Below are 6,441 nucleotides of genomic sequence, written 5' to 3'. Positions count from 1 at the left end.
GCCTCTCTGTGCCTTTGCCTCCTCTTCTTCTTCTTCTTCTTCTTCTTCTCCTTCTTCTTCTTCTCTCTGACCTTCTGCAGTGCGGCCGGCAGCTAGGGGGTTGGGTGAACAGGGGAGGGGAGGAGAATGGAAAGAGAAGGGGGTGGTGAAGGAGAAGGAGGAGGAGGAGGAGGAGGAGGAACTACCCCTGTTTTTTTTTTTTTTTCTACGCACACGCCCAGTGGCCTCCACCCCTCCCTTTTACATTATTCATAGCGATACATCCGCCTGGGGTAGATGGAGGAGAGGGTCTTTGGGGTGGGTCTCCCACTGGCAGAGCATGGACCTGACCGGCTGACAGATGCCTGGTTTTAAGTGTTGTTATTTTCTGCCACGACTGCTTTTTCAGAAAGATCTGTTTGTAAAGGAGAGGAAAAAAAGAAGGGGGGGTGTGTGTGTGTGTGTGTGTGGGGGGGGGGGGGGCGGGTGTTCATCTGGCAGGTGTCTCCTCCTTCTGCATCTAATTAAGCTGTAGAGGTCCTCAGCTTGTCTCCACCTCCCTCCCTTAATCACTCATTTCCCCCCAGCCTTCCTCCGTTTCCTAATTTTCTTGCTGCCTCTCTCTCTCTTGCTATATCGTTTGATCCTCCTTTTTTTTTCATCTTTTGTTTTCTTCCTCCTCCCACCTCTCTCGCCACAATTCCCTTCTAATTCTACTCTAAATCCATCAGTCTCCACTCTCTTCTCTTTTCCCCTTAATTAGTTAACCCTTAACCATTTGCGCCTTTGCCACTCTTTACTGTCTAAGAACGGTGCTGCCTTCAATTCAAAGTCAGACGTGGGAAATTCCCAGCTCACACAGTGGGTCGTAATTACATCCTCCAGGCATTCCAGTGGCGCAACTCAGAAGAACCAGGGGAGAAACAATACTGTTCCCCTTCTAACAGACAGTGTCAAGTCGCCTCGAGCTACAGTGGCCCGTTAGTGTGTAGGAGTGTGGCACTGGTGGCAAGAAACATTTAAAGCTGAGAGGCAAAAATGTCACCAGTGTTCATTTTGGCACCTGATTTTGATTTCGCTGCAGTTTCGTATTAGTCACATTTGACATTTTTGCGAGTTTAGTGGGATTTCTGTCTAATGTTTGCTGTGAATTTTGAATTTTGATATCTTCTGAGCATTCCAAGGCTACAGCTGCCAATTAAAAGGCTCTGTTTGCTTCTTAATAGCAACATAGCCACTATGGTCCAACGTTGGACCCGTCAGGCCTGCCGCACTTTTCAGTCTCTTCATGGGGATTGTATTTAAAGACCGCCACCGAGTGTGTCAAAGTGTCAAACTTGTTATGTATACATGAACATTTCCATGTATGAATCCTATATGAAAGTCGCGACGTAGGCCCTAAAAAGTGTGTCTGTATTTTCACTGTTGCCAATGCCATGCATGCAGGGACCACATCAGCGTCCAGACCTGCTTCAGGCTCCCGATTGTCATCTAGGGGAAGTCGCCAGCTGGGTACATAGACAGCAAGCTATTCAGGAAGTGGTTTGTCGGGCTCTTCCTGAAGTTTGCCGCACAGCTTGCCAGGGATAGCCATCAGTCCCACCTGGATCCGGAGCTGGTCCGGGTGGCATAGTTCTGTGCCTGCCACCACACGCATCTCACAGTTTCTTCTGACCCTTGAGGGCAGATTTCTCTGGTCTTTCCAGGAGATCTGTCAGCAGTGAGCCACCCTTTCCAAGAAGGAGTTTACAAGGGTCCTAAGAGACTCCTACCAGAGCTAGCCAGACCAGCTTTTAAGACAAAATATTTTGTCCAGGGGAGTAAAGTAGAAAATAAGAAGCTTTTGTTCAGTTTTCAAATCTGTCAGTTTGAATCAGTCAGAGTGTTTAGACTTGAGTTTCCTGCATGAAATTATGTTTTCAGGGGCTGTTTCTTTGCATTTTCCCTCTCTGATGTGAAATTTCCTACTCTCAGTCCTCCCTGGAAGGCAGCATCAGACCTGTCATTGCTGTTAGCAGCTGTGCTACAGCAGCCGGGCTTCCCTCCTCCTCCAGTGCACGGAGGATAATAGCCTTAAGTCCTGCACTGCAATTGAATCAGAGCCGGCCTCACGTCAACCACAGCTGCTCTTATTACAGAGCAAAGAGGGGGAGAGACGTAGAGGGGGTGGAGGAGTGTGTGTGTGTGTGTGTGTGCCCTCACATAACATACATGCACATATACACACAAGCCCACAAGCAGTTAAATTGAAGCAGCAAATGCCAAACATGGATCTGCCGTGCACACACGCATGGGACGAACCAAAAAGGGGGCTGACAGAAACAGAGACAGGGGTCACATAAGCTGAAATGAAACAGAGAAAGAGGACGGACACACCGAGAGCAAGAAACCAAGACGAAGCCGAGCAAGGGAGGGGTGACATACACAAACACACCAAGAAGCCAAAATGAGACAGCAATAAAAAAAGCCTTCAGTGCCAGTGTTTGGTTTAAGGCTGAGGTCGGGGTGAAAGCGATGTGGCCGCACCATGCTGGGTGTGGCTGTGGGCGTTGTTCCCCCTCTGACTTTATCACCAAAACCATCCTCATTTTGTCCTGTCATCACAGAGCGGGATGTTGGACAGAAGAGGGAGAGGCAGGAAGGTGAGAAGAGGAGGGAACATGGACGTTTCAAGCCAGGAGGCAGGCGAGGCGGGTGGCAGGGGTGAAGACCCACCAGAGCAGGGCTCAACCATAGCGTCCCTGTTTTTTTTGTTTAGCCACAACCACTGGGCCGCCCTCTGTGTACACTCCACTGGCACCCGACACAAGCTGAATCATTTTGCTGCCTTGTTTTTGTATGAACACCAGACTTTACCACCATTCGCATCCAAATGCTCTCTGCTGCCTCGTATTGCAAGGTTATATATAAGGTTAACCAAAATTGAATGTTTTTGGCTCTCAGCTTTGTGCTGTTGTGTGGTTCATGTCCCATTCTGACTGAATTTATTGCTCTAGGGGAGGAGCGGTGATTTTGACTTTACCTGCGCCAGGTAATAATTACAGCCGCAATTACCTCCTGTTTTTCGTAATTGTAATTTAAATCCCACCTGGAGTGACGTCCAGAAGAGCTGCTATTCTTCTACTTCCGCCTGTCTTTTTTAAATCAGCTCAGTGTTAAATTTGACTTTAGTGCGGAAAATGGGGGAACTCTAAAATGTTTCTGCTACTTTGATGGAACCAATACGACGGCTCATGAAATGTGTTGTTGTGATGTCAGCTTCAGGTGCTTACTAGTATTCTCTATCGGCTGGTCCGGCAGAATGTCCACGTCTATTACAGAACACATCCTGTGATTTCATGATGGTTAAAATGCTGTCTGGAATGATGAGTTCAATTACTGTGGAGCACAGTGAATATTTTACCCCCCCTGCAAAATCCCGGGCTATAGTCTGTTAGCTGCATTGCACCATCCTGCTCTGCTAGAGTATGAACTGCTCCACAAAAAAGGTATGATTTACAAACACTTACGAGGCAGGAGTCGATGGTACGAATTCGTCTCTTGTTACGTTAGCTACTGGGCTGGCTATACTTACACTATACTTACACTTAGCAAGCCAGCTAGCCTGGAGAGCATGTTCCCAGCTGCGTTAGTCCTCCAGCTAAGGTAGAAACACTGTATTTCGGATACTTCCTGCAGTAAATTTGCTTCGCTGCCTTAACACATGAGCATGCTTCATTGCTTGCTTTGTGGGGGGAGGGGGTCTTATGGGGTCTTAACTTAAGTACAGAACTATGCTGGTAGACTGTACAGATTCTTTCTTTCTCTGGTCTGCACAGTGTGTGACAGCCTTGTCTCCCTCAAACAGTGAGGCCACACTTGTGTGGCACAGCCGTTCTCCACCTGGAGCGTCGCTCAGACAAGGTGAAACCACAGCTGACAGAACTGACACTGCACCCAGTCATCTGCCTCTGACCCTGGCGGCGTGATGTTGCTGCACACTGCACGGTGGCCCTGGACTTACATGCAGGGCACGTTTCTGGTGGGCACTGTAACGGCAGCAGAAATGGACGCGGCATTCTGGCGAGTGGAGGAAGGAGGAACAGCAGGTGGAGGTGCCGGAGCAAGGTTTACGGAATAAGTCATATTGATAGAAGCAGCTTTGTAGAATAAGTGTCTTATCTGTGCCATGCCAACAGCCTCTCTGGACAGTGGGTAGATTTCTGCTTTCCTGAATCCAGAGATGATGTTGTCTGCTGTTTAAACACGGAGGACGTTGGAGGATGTTGGTCGTCTGTGGAGGAAGAAGCAAGCATTGTGATCTGGTTGACACTGCAGACATCGATAACCTGGCGGTGGCATGTGGCAGCAGGTTTCATGTTGGTCCATGATTAAAACCAGAGGTCTCTTTTCTGTGGGGACATGTATCCCTTTTCTGAATATCCATACAGGCGGTCTGTTGGACCAACCACAGCATATTCCATACTTTGAGGGCACTGAAGGACACAAGAACGTGTCCAAAGCCTCTGGTGTCGCCCCAAGGATCTAGGGAATCTGTGTGGCTGGTGAGTGGGGGGGGGGGGGGGGGTGACTTTTGAAGCGGGCCCACCAGTTGTCGCTGAGGCTTTGGTCCCAATTCACCGGAGTGTTACTTTTGCTGGTATGGCTTTTGATGATTTCCAAGACCAGACATTTAATGACACTTCTTGTCAATCCACATGATTGACCAAATTGACCAAAACCTCCTACTCTTCAAATGCGACAGCCCTGTTTGGATGGGGACCACACTCGTCTCCCTATCTTGTGGTCTCACATGGTGGATTTCGGTATGCCATATTTTCTTTCTCTTCCTGTTCCCCATGTTCGCGTAGCCACGAACTCACTCTGCTTTCTCTCAAGTGAATGGAGTAGATACTTCTTGGATGATCAAAAGAGAAAAAGGAAAATGATGACGCGTATATATTTAATTTGTGACTTGGAAGCATTTATTTAAATAACTTGCGTTAAAAGGTCAAGTGTCCGGAATAACCGTGAGTATCACTATATATCGCCAAGCTTCTAGCACCACCCCGTTTTGCAAGGACACATGGACAAACTTCTGATGTGAAGTCCTACCTCAACATGCCATCAGATAGTCACTGTTTGGTGAATTGCAGAACAAACCCTTCATGTGGAAATGGAACTTGTGTAGCAGGCCATGTTGAAAATGCGACTGTTGATGGTTAGCAATGATTGTGTTTCTCCCCTGTCACCACTGAGGTCAAATCATGTCACTGGGGATGAACCATGAGCCATGCTCGGAATGCTAACAAGTCCTCAGGATCCAGTGTTTAGAAAACCTCTTTAAATATTGATACTGAGGATGATTAAAATTTCATCTTGGCTGGGATGGGCTGTGCTAAAACAGACCAGCGGGTGGCTGCTGAAGGTGCGACTGTTGACTTTGCATTACTTATTGATCACCACCGACTGACTGTGATGGGCCTCATCAGTCAGTCACCAGCAATGACAAAGGGGCTGTATTGACACTATGCCTCTCGGAATAATCATATCTAAATCCAATTTCATTTCCATGGGACATTTTATATAAATAACACTAGGGTCGGGCGATGTGACAATACATACCCTTAGATGGTATCATTATCACTGTCAGCTGCTTTTCATACAGTTATACCCGTCTATGATTATATATATGATGATTATATGGATTTTGCATTAATGTGTAAAAGTAGAAAAGGGTTTTTTTTGTACTTACATTGTAATCTTAAAGCCCTAATATGCAAGGTTAAACACTGCGGTCAAAGCAATTTGCAAATTTAGCTCATTAAAACGCACTCTCTCCAATAAGTAACAGTCCAGTGACTGAAGCTCTCATCTCGCATCCTCTAATTAGAAGAAAGAAAATGAAATTGGTGCTCATTAAGAGAGCAGGGTGACTGACTGGAGAGACACGACAGACAGGTGTTCTCCCGTGAGGTCTGTCTGTCTGCCTCTCTCGAACCTCTGCCCCCATTACCCCTCCCACAGCACTCTGTCACTGACAATTAGCACAGGGCCATGACTTCATCCGCTAATGGTTATGAGAGGAGCTGACGGGACAGCAGACGGCAGTGGCGTATGCAATATGGATGGAAGCCTTCTGCCTGTCTGACCGTGAGTCTGTCTCTTTGTCCGAATGTTCTTCCTCAGTCCTTTCGTCAGATTAGAGAGGTCGGTCTATAGAGAGGTGGAGTCTGCTGCTGTTAGCTGCTGTTCGACAAGCTTCTAGCCACCAGCTTGTAACTCAGTGCAATCTCTCATTGTTTTTTGGTTTTATTTTTTGAGCCTTCAGCCTTTCTGAGAAAGTGAATTGTGTTCCTAGGCTTTTCTATCCATATTGAAATGGGCAGACTGACGGGGGAAATGTGACAACAGGGAATACAGTACCAAGGTGATTTACAGAGTTTCCTGATGGACAAATAGCTTTAATGGTCGCCAAAGCAA

This window comes from Enoplosus armatus, chromosome 20, assembly GCF_043641665.1.
Source record: "Enoplosus armatus isolate fEnoArm2 chromosome 20, fEnoArm2.hap1, whole genome shotgun sequence".
In the NCBI taxonomy this organism is placed as follows: domain Eukaryota; kingdom Metazoa; phylum Chordata; class Actinopteri; order Centrarchiformes; family Enoplosidae; genus Enoplosus; species Enoplosus armatus.
This window is presented reverse-complemented; position numbering follows the sequence as displayed.